We start from the raw sequence: 11,257 nt of genomic DNA on the forward strand, positions 1-11,257 counted from the left end.
GCTCACTACAACCTCCACCTCCCAGGTTCAAGCGATTCTCCTGCCTCAGCCTCCCAAGTAGCTGGGACTACAGGCGCACGCCACCATGCCCGGCTAATTTTTGTATCTTTAGTAGAGATGGGGCTTTGCCATGTTGGTCAGGCTCGTCTCTTAACTCCTCAAGTGATCCACCTGCCTTGGCCTCCCAAATTGCTGGGATTACAGGCGTGAGCCACTGCGCCCAGCCAGGATTTAACTTTAATGAACATCTAAGAGTTTGCTTTATTTTCTTAATATCTTCTCCCTCGAAAAGGGACGAGAAAGCCATAGTGAAAGCTAGTTTGAAAATGCATCCTTTCTTCACAGCCAGATCGCCAATGCTCACTAGGTTGAAATCAGATGCTGCGGTCTGCCTTTTCTTTTCAGAAGCTGTTTTTTTTTTTCTTACAGTTTCAAAGGAGGAAATGTCTCTCGCTACTCTTGCTATTCCGTCCTTTCCTGGTTCTGAGGAACCAGAGTGCCACAGTCAGCATGCCTGCAGCAGTATTGGAGGAGCTGCTGTGCCTCATGATGTTCTGTGGGATGGAGAATGTACAATGCTGTCAGCGCTTTGCGCCCCTTTCCTTTTCCCTTTTTCCCTCCCGCTGCTCTTTTTTTTTTTCTTTTTTGAGACAGGGTCTTGCTCTGTCACCCAGGCTGGAGCGCAGTGGCCCACTCCGAGTAGCTAGGGCTACAGGTGCTCACCACCACACTCAGCTAATTTTTAAAAATTTTTTTTGTAGAGAAGGGATTTCGCTGTGTTTCCCAGGCTGGTGTCTTACACCTGGGCTCAAGTGATCTGCCCACCTCGGCCTCCCAAAGTGCCTGGATTACTGGCATGAGCCACCGCACCCAACCCCCTTCTTCAAAACCTCCGGAAGTCCTCCTGCCTCCCAAATCAATACATGGTAAAGTCTTTTCTTTTCCCTACTGACTTTTCTGACTAATGCCCTAGTTTTCTTTTTGCAGCTAAACTATTCGAGTTAATAGACAGTATCTGCTGCCTTCCCGTCTGTGCTACTCATTTCCTCCTCAACTAGGTAGCTGCCTATCTATTGGCCCAGGACGGTCCTGGTTTATGCCTGTCATTCACCGTAATTATCAATGGTACTTCCTTTCGCTCTCTGAGTGTCCTAGTTTGGACCCCGTATCTCTAGCCTCTGGCCTCTCATCACCCTACAGCATTGAGGGTCACTGAATTTTGAGATTTTTTTGCCCCCTCATCCCGTATTTGTGCTTGACACCTGTAACCACTTCGTCTTTCCCAGGACTTTTTCTTCTTTGGCTTCTCTGGCATTTTAATTTATCGAATCTTCTTACCGACTATCCCTTTTCCTGGGTTCTCTCCTCTGTTCCCCCTGTGCTGGTTTCCCTGATGAGCTACTTTTGTAATCTACCAGTAACCCCGTCAAGTACTTATTGAACAAGAAGCCACTAAAGAGAGGAATGGCATCTGTTTGTTAATGACTATCTGGTGCATAGTTAAGAACAGCCGGCCTCAGGGGAGGGGACTGGACTCGATTTATATAATCCCAACCCCTTCTCCCCTCCCCACACAGGCCACTCTGCCAGTTTGCTGCATTAATCATTTTCAGCTCTTTAGGTCATAAACCCTTTTGAGAAACTGAAAGCCACTTAATGTCTCCCAGATTGAAATGCTTATATGAAAAAATATTCGCAATTTTCTTATTGGGTGAGCATGGGCCAAAACTTGAAGCTCATCGTTGGACCACAAAGTTCGAAACCTTGGTCAAGAGAATCAAGTACCTGGGATTGAGATTCTGCAGAGTTCAGTTTCACTCACTTTCTGTACTGACCCTCCCATTGCCTGTCTGCACGAACCTTCTGCAGCGTCAGACCAGCTAGCTCGTTTACTCACTGCAAAGGGAAGTTGTGCATTCATATTCATACCTTCTTGTCTTGATTGACACTTCTCTTTAATACCGCTTTTTTGCTCCCAGCTTCGTGAATCTTAATTTTCCCTCAAGGCTTGGCCAAGCACCATCTCATCTGAGGAACCTTTCCCAACCAGCCATGCTAGCCCTTCCTTCTCTACCGTCTCTCCTTCCCTTGGTGGTAATGTCAGTGTTGCTTATTTGGTGCTTAGCTGTTTCTGTCTTCCCTATTTTTGTATCTAACTCCCCAAGGAGACGGCTGCTGTTTTTCTGCAGTGCCCAGCTCCTTGCATGGTTGGTGCAGAATAAATGTGGAGTGTGTTGGGAAGGGTGGGAGGAAGATTTGAGAGTGGAGTGTGGGCAGAGCAGGCCAGGGCAAAGTTCCTCCCTGACCGTGCATACTGCCCCGCCACCTGCTTTACACAGGATGCTGCACGCCTGCAATTAATGGCCGCAGACTGTCGGCGCTGCCCAGGTTCTCGGACTACGTGGCTTTTGAGTGCAGTCTCCTCTCCTCTGGCTCTTGGCAGCCTCGCCAGCTCTCCCTGAGGGCTCAGCGGCAGCGAACAGTGAGCTCTTTTGCTCCAATACAAATCTCCATGTTATTCAAGCTGCTGTCTTTATTCCTGCTGTGTGTTTTTACTTGGCCTGTCCCTTCCAAGCATTCAAACTCTCTTCATCCCTCATAGTCCCCTTCGTTGCCCACCTCCATGAAGCTTTTCCTGATAACCCTACTAGTAATGCTATTTTCCTTCTGGAAACCTCTCTTGAAAGCCCTTATCCTTAGACCACACAGTCTGCCCCAGGCTGATTGGTTTTATTGCCTTATTTTGTTCTCTATTGTTTCTGGCTAAGTTGTCATTTCCTCAATTAAATTGTGAGAGTCACAGGAGTCAGCACCCGGCCCAGGACACAGCAGCCATTTCATCACCACTGGCTAATGTTCCTTCCTACCTTGCTTCTTCTGTGCCTTTAGAGTCAATGTCATCTCCTTGTGCTTTTCCTTAGGCCATTTCTGGTGACATAAAGTTTGTTTCAGCTTATGTCTAGAATAAATCAAATTAAATGTGAAATACCGGCTGGGCATGATGGCTCATGCCTGTAAACCCAGCACTTTGGGAGTACGAGGCGGGTGGGTCACGTAAGGTTAGGAGTTCAAAACCAGCCTGGCCAATGTGATGAAACCCTGTTTCTACTAAAAATACAAAAATTTAGCTTGGTGTGGTGGTTGGCGCCTGTAATCCCAGCTACGCAAGAGGCTAAGGCAGGAGAATCACTTCAACTCAGGAGGCAGAGGCTGCAGTGAGCCGAGATTACACCACTGCACTCCAGCCTGGGCAAAAGAGCAAGACTCCATCTCAAAAAAAAAAAAAAAAAAAAAGTGAAATACTGATATTTACATATATATGATCACAGATAATACAAATCACTTCAGTGGTTTTATATTTGTGTGTGTGTGTGTGTTATATGCAACGTAACAATGATTTGTTACTATATGGCTTTTTGGAAGTAAGAACATATGCATGTTGCATAGTTAATCAAACAATACTCGAAAAGTTCTGTACCTGGACACCCAAGGTGTGGTCTTTCAGCCATTAGTGAAATAATGCTTCATAGGTGGATGCATCTTTAAAAACTGCTGTTCCATTCACCACTCTGTTTTCTCCCCTACACAGTCTGAGGTCCACAGATGGTTCTGTAGTTTACATGTGAGAACCAAGATTCAGAGAGGGTAAGTGGCTTGCTGGGAGTCAAATCATCTAAATAACAGAACTAGGACTAAATTAAAACCCAGTTTTTAAAATTTAACTTCAGTGGCTTCTTTTTCTGCCATGCAGCCTCTCCTTAAATTGACTCTTCCCCTAGACTTACTTCCAAGGTGTAAATTGGGTGGCCAGTTCTCATCTTTCTCTAGGGCCAGGGTCCCAAGGGTGAGCAGAATTGTCAGACCTGCACCTTTGTGTGGAAACCACCTGCACCCCGTTCCTGCCGTTGGGCTGTGGCCCCACAGGGATGTCCAGGCCACCCTCGCTGACTGGCCTTGCCCTGCGGTCTTAACCTCTCTTTAGGGGGTCTTCTGTACTAGATTTGCCTTTTTATTTATTTATATTTTAAGATGGAGTTTTGTCGCCCAGGCTGGAGGGCAGTGCCATGATCTCGGCTCACTGCAACCTCCACCTCCTGGGTTCAAGGGATTATGCTGCATCTGCCTCCTGAGTAGCTGGGAGGTGCCTGGCACCATGCCTGGCTAATTTTGTATTTTTAGTAGAGATGGGGTTTCACCATGTTGCCCATGCTGGTCTTGAACTCCTGACTTCAGGTGATCCACCCACCTTGGCCTCCTAAAGTGCTGGGATTACAGATGTGAGCCATCGCGTTCGGCCTAGGTTTGCCTTTTTAAACAGCACCTCTTTACTCTTTTTCCTGCATCTTCTGTTTGAGTCTAAGAGTTGCAGCATCCACTTCATAAACTGCTGCGCTGGTGTTTCTCCCCCATTCTATGTCTGCACAGTCGGCGGAGGTGTGACTGTTTCATGGGCCTGGCTGACCCAGGTCTGCCTTGGGTCCCTGCTCGGGCACCCCTCTTTCTAACAAATGTTGAATTAACCTTGAATGAGATTGTTGCTTCTAAAATGCCATTGGTCAGCTTTTTACTGCTTGTTCTTGCCCTCTGTTGAAGGAATGTTTTTTTTCTTTTTGTCCTTTCAGGAATTAAATAAAAAGTAGCAAAATTGTTGGAAACTGTTTTCAGTCCCCTTTATCACTGTGGCACAGGAAGCTGTCATCTCAGAAATTCATCGGCAGAGAAACACAGATAAAAGGGCTACCCTGTTGGACAGGAATGTTCTTTTGGATTTAATGGGATAATTGTATTTAGGTAAAACCTTTCATCTGAGGACTTCAAAGGACTTTACCTTGTTTAGTAGTTATTATCACACCCTACAGAGTGACATTAGGGTGCTACACTCCTAGATTTTTTTTTTGCGTGTATGTGCATTTGTTTATTTATTTAGCATTGTGCTTGTTTTCTTAGGTTCATCATGGAAAGTCTCAGGAACCTAACAGCACTGCAGTTAATTTCCATTAAAAAATAGTACCTAACAAACAGCAGATGTAACTGGCCTCTGTGTCCTAGAATGAAGAATGAAGATGTTAATGGGGTTATAAAATAAAGAGCAACCATTCTGGAGCCAGGAAGGCGGGGCTGGGAGGGGCAAGAGGAGTGACCAAAGTACTGGCGGCAGAGAGCGCTCCTTCCCCACATGCCCCTAGTGGGTTTTACTTTTATTGGTTCTACTCAGGGTCCGAAAAGAGATTATTCTGTGAACAAGCTCTTGGAGAGAGTGTAGAGCCACATAATCCCCCTTAACAGTCTTTTCTTTCTTTCTTTCTTTCTTTTTTTTAAGACAAAATCTCGCTCTGTTGTCCAGGCTGGAGTGCAGTGGTGCAATCTCAGCTCATTGCAGCCTCTGCCTCCTGGGTTCAAGCGATTCTTGTGCCTCAGCCTCCAGAGTAACTGGGATTACAGGCGTTTGCCACCATGCCCGGCTAATTTTTGTATTTTTAGTAGAGACAGGGTTTCACCATGTTACCCAGGCTGATCTCAAACTCCTGACCTCAGGTGATCCACCTGCCTTGGTCTCCCCAAGTGCTCAGATTATAGGCGTGCACCACCACACCTGACCAACAGATCTTTTGAGAAGCAAGCCTGTGTCATGACCGGAGGAAGGATCTCTAAGTAAGTGAAACTAAGGCCAACTCCCCCCCTACCCTCCCAGCCCCAGTCTCTGCAATCCGTGAGAGACCATTGGCACAGCCTCTGGGTAAAGGGGTTGGATCGGTGGTGAAGGGAAGAAGCTTTCAGAGAAAAGCCTGGCAAGAGTGGCCATGGGGTGCCCAGTGCTGTCCCCCTTGCTGTCCCCTTCCACGTGCATCTAGTCTTGAGCTGTGGCCCAGCCATGTCACTTTCTACCAGCTTCTTTAATGCTGCAGGGTCGTGGTGGTTGTGAGAGAGAAGATTTTTTATACCATTGGTTATGTTTTCCTTCCCAAAGATGCAGTGCTTGCCCTGTGAAAACCGTTTCCCCATGGTGGGCCGTTCATACCCCTTGGCTCAGCAGGGGGAGACAAAGTCCCAGACACTGCCTACTGCACTTGTTTGACGGAAAGTCCTGCGTGCTCTTTATTTCAGTCTCACTTTATATCCATTTGTTTAGATGTCCTCCTGGCTAGTTAGTCTCTGTTTCCCCTCTGTGTAAGTCCTCAGTTCCCTCCCCTGGCCTCCTATTTCCACTGGTAACCTCCCAGTTCCTTATACTGGAAGATGCAGAGGACCTGGAGATTGTCCACTGAGATGGTTCAGCCTCAAAATCCCTGGCTCAGCCTGTGCTAAAGTCTCAGACGATGTGGATCCCTAACCTCACTCGAAATCTCACTCCCTTAAATTAGCTTCTGTCTACCTTTTTGTTCAGTCTGTATGTCTCCAGACCTCTGAATTGGGGCAGTAGAGGGAAGAGAGACCATCAGTCACCCGCTTCGCCCCTTACAGCTGCCATCCCTCTACCACCAATACCGAACAGATTCTCTGAATGGACAGTCCACCTATGAAAACCACATGATTTTCCACCAACTCTTCCTCCTGTCATCTGGAATCCAGCTTTGAATTGAGTTTAGAGCTCAATCGGCTTCCTCCCTCCCCAGTGTGTGAATTTCTTTGTGTCATCTCTACCAGCTGGCCACTAACCTGTCCATAGAAACTGTCTCCTTTCAAGGACCAGAGCATGCTCTCCCGGGGGAGCCATTCTATTGTTGGAGAGCTCCGATGGTTAGAACGGTCTTTATCCTATTCACTGAGAATCTCATGATTTCTTCCATTGGTTCTAGGAAGAAGCAACACAAATGTATATTTTCTCTTGAGATATGTAATACACAGTTTTTTCCTTTTTTTTTTTTTTTTGAGACGGAGTCTGGCTCTGTAGCCCAGGCTGGAGTGCAGTGGCCGGATCTCAGCTCACTGCAAGCTCCGCCTCCCGGGTTCACGCCATTCTCCGGCCTCAGCCTCCCGAGTAGCTGGGACTACAGGCGCCCGCCACCTCGCGCGGCTAGTTTTTTGTATTTCTTAGTAGAGACGGGGTTTCACCGTGTTAGCCAGAATGGTCTCGATCTCCTGACCTTGTGATCCACCTGTCTCGGCCTCCCAAAGTGCTGGGATTACAGGCTTGAGCCACCGCGCCCGGCCTAGTTTTTTCCTTATTTACGTTGAAGGGCTAACTCAGTGTATTTGAAGACAACTTCCGTCTTTCCCTTTCAAAAGCTTTTTAGGGCCGGGTGCGGTGGCTCATGCCTGTAATCCCAGCACTTTGGGAGGCTGAGGTGGGCGGATTGCTTGAGGTCAGGAGTTTGAGACCAGCCTGACCAACATGGCAAAACCCCGTCTCTACTAAAAATACAAAAATGAGCTGGGCACGGTGGTGGGCGCCTGTAATCCCAGCTATTCGGGAAGTTGAGGCAGATGATTGCTTGAACCTGGGAGGTGGAGGAGGAGGTTGCAGTGAGCCGAGATCGTGCCACTGCACTCCAGCCTGGGTGACAGAGTGAGACCCTCTCTCTCTCTCTCAAAACAAACAAACAAACAAAAAACACTTTTTCAAAATGTTATTGAAACACTTCCCCCGCTATTGCCTTCTGATCAAACCGGAGGTCCCAGTTCTTCCCTTTTGAAATTGTTGAGTACCTTTTCGTTCTTTGAACTCTACTCATCTTTCCCAACTTGATTTCCTCTTTCCTCCTAATCCTCAATCCCAAGAAACTCTCTAGGCAAAATTCTTTCATTTTCTGTGTTCCAGAGATTCTTGTTCATACTCGACCTTGTCTTCACCAGTCTACAAAACTCTAGAAAGGTCTACATTCTAATCATTAAAAAAAAAAATCTCGGCCAGGCGCGGTGGCTCAAGCCTGTAATTCCAGCACTTTGGGAGGCCGAGATGGGTGGATCATGAGGTCAGGAGATCGAGACCATCCTGGTGAACACGGTGAAACCCCATCTCTACTAAAAAATACAAAAAACTAGCCGGGCGAGGTGGCGGGCGCCTGTAGTCCCAGCTACTCGGGAGGCTGAGGCAGGAGAATGGCGTGAACCCGGGAGGCGGAGCTTGCAGTGAGCTGAGATCCGGCCACTGCACTCCAGCCTGGGTGACAGAGCGAGACTCTGTCTCAAAAAAAAAAAAAAAAAAAAAAAAAATCTCCTAGTACAGTGCCTGGTAAACAGGAGGTAGAACATTACTTAATGTTTAATTTTCTCTGTTCTTGCTCTAGTACTTCCTTAGAAAGTTCACTTTTTAATATTTTTAAAAATCTACAAATGATTACTAAATATTTAGCCCTAGCCTCAATTTGTTACTCATTTTCCAGTCTTAGGTTCCCTGGAGATCACTGGATATCCCAATTTAATATAGCTAGTTTCCTCCAGTCCCTGCAAACCTGCCACCCATATAACTTTCCTAGTGGTTTTTGTTCAGTAAGCTCCTTGAAACGATTTTGAAGAATCTTAGGAATCGAGCCATGTCTGGATTCTCATTCATGAAGTTGTTCTGATTCCCGGACCATGGGCCTCAACTGGGCCGTGATTCTCACGCTTTCTGGTTTCTCTTTAACTGTCGGGGGCAGCCCAGTCTTTCAATTCCCCCGAGCTCTCAGCCACAGGGATCATTTTTGGCACATCTTTCTCTTTCCATGTAGTCAGCCTCCTCCAGGAGGAAAAGTCAGCCTCCTCCTCACTTTTCCAATTCATCTTTCATTTTTATTTCCGAGCCACCATCCTGTGCCTGGGTGACTGGCAAGAGCTTCACCGCTGGTGCGTCTGCTCCCAGCCTTGCCTCGCTTCACTCTGCCCTGTACTCAACTCTTAGAATAGCCTTGCTAAGGGGACTTTTGCGGTGTTATTCCGCTGCTTAGACGTCGAGAGTGACTCTTCCTTGCTGGATTAAGTGTGAGATCTTGCACGAATCCTCATCTCTAGCTACAAAATCTGAGACAGACCAGAGACCTGTTAGGAAGCAGAGGCTGCACTCTTCTTCTATGGATGTACTGTTTGTAATTAATAGTATTGACCAACTCTCTTCTTTTGTCTTTTTTTAAACAACTTTATTGAGATATAATTTATACATACCATATAAGTCATCCATTTAAAGTGCACAAAGGTTTTGGGGACATTCACGGAGCTGTGCAACCATTATCACAATCAATTGTAGAACATTTTTATCATCCCCCCAAGAAACTCCATACCCATTAGCACTCACTCTCCATTTTCTCCAAGCCCCTAACCCCTGGCATCCATCACACTTCCGTCTCTATAGATTTCAGACATTTCTTCTAAATGGAATTGAACAGCATGTGGCCTTTTGTGACTAGCTTCTTTCACATAGCGTCATCATTTCAAGGTTCATCTATGTTGAAGCATATATCAGTATTTCATTTCTTTTTATTGCATAAAAGATTTCCATTGTATGGATATACCACATTTTGAGTATCCAGTCATCAGTTGATGGACCTCGGGTTGTCTGTCTTCATTTTATGTAATTCACATACACGAAACTCCACCCCTTTACAATGTAAAATTCATTTTTTTTTTTTTTTTTTAGTTTATTCACAGAGTTGTGTGACCATCTCCACATCTAACTTTAGGGTATTTTCATTACCCCAAAAAGGAACCCTCCACCCATTAGCAGTCCACTCCACTCTCCCCACTCCCCTGCTTCTGGCAAATGCTGCTTTCCATTTTCTGTGGATGGATTTTCCTCCTGTAAACATGGCATATGAATGGAAGGATGCAATATGGGGCCTTTTGTGACAGGTTTCTTCTACTTACATAATGTTTTCAAGGTGATTCTGTGTTTTCTTAGATTCTGTATTTGTCTATTTGTCATTCATTCATCATGGCCCTACTGGATTAACTCTGTTTTCTTATTTTCTACAATCTTGATGTCTTGTTATTCATGGCCTGGCTGACTGGGAGACACTGCCCCTCCCAGAGTGAGCCAGTTCTTAGAGATTGCCAAGGCCTGGCCCAGGAGAACACCTTTCATTTGCAAACGAATCAGCGGTCTTCTTTATCCAACTCTCACACCAAGCTAATATTCCCCCGCCCTCAATCAACCCAGCGACAGGCACCAGGCAACTAGCTGACAGCCCCTACGCTCTAAAGCCTGGCAAAATTATTTACGCTAGTCAGTCCTCAACTGTTTAACCCTAACCTGTCTTGCCTTTCCTGCAGAAGACACAATAAAGTCTCTGGCCCTGGCTTTTCGCTTACCCTTCTGCCTCCTGCCCAAAATCGGTGCTTCCCCATGTGGACCTACATGGTCTGGCATCTCCTCCTGTCAGGAGCTGTAGGTCATAAAAGCCTTCTTCCAGTGGCATGGACCTCTGTGTAGTCACTTGGTTACCTCCATAAATTAAACTCTTGTGGGTACAATTGAGCCAAATGTTCGTTTAGGTTGTAGCATGTATCAGTTTTTCATTACTTTTTTTTGAGATAGAATCTCGCTCTATCACCCAGGCTGGAGTGCAGTGGCGCGATCTCTGCTCACTGCAACCTCTGCCTCCCAGATTCAAGTGATTCTCCCACCTCAGCCTCCTGAGTAGCTAGAGCTACAGGCACGCACCCATCAACACCTGGCTAATTTTTGTGTTTTTAATAGAGACAGGGTTTCACTACGTTGGGCAGGCTGGTCTTGAACTCCTGACCTCAGGTGATCCGCCCACCTTGGCCTCTCCCAAAGTGCTGGGATTACAGGTACGAGCCACCGTGCCTGGCCTCTTCATTCATTTTTATGGCTGGATGGATAATATTGCGTTGTGTGGATATGCCACATTTTGTTCATTCATTCATCAGTTGATGGATATTTGTGTTCCCCTTTTTGGCTATTTTGAATACTGCTGCTATGAGCATTCATGTACAAGTTTTGGTGTGAACATATGTTTTAAATTCTCTTGGGTAAATACCTAGTTGTAGAATTGCTGCATCGTTTGGTAATTCTATGTTTAACATTTTGAGGAACCATCAAACTGTTTTCCAAAGTGGCTGCATCATTTTACAATCCCATCGGCAGTCTGTGAAGCTTCCAGGTTCTCTGTGTTTTCACTGACACTTGTTATTGCCTATCTTTTAATAATCCTAACAGATTTGAAGTGGCGTGTTATTGTGGTTTTGATTTGCAATTCTCTAATGAATAACGATGTTGAGCATCTTTTCATGTGCTTATTGGCCATTTGAATATTTTTTTGGTGAAATATCTTCTTTGCTCTTTTTTTTTTTTTTAATATGAGGCAGAGACTCACTCTGT

Source organism: Mandrillus leucophaeus, unplaced genomic scaffold, assembly GCF_000951045.1.
Source record: "Mandrillus leucophaeus isolate KB7577 unplaced genomic scaffold, Mleu.le_1.0 Scaffold49, whole genome shotgun sequence".
Classification (NCBI taxonomy): domain Eukaryota; kingdom Metazoa; phylum Chordata; class Mammalia; order Primates; family Cercopithecidae; genus Mandrillus; species Mandrillus leucophaeus.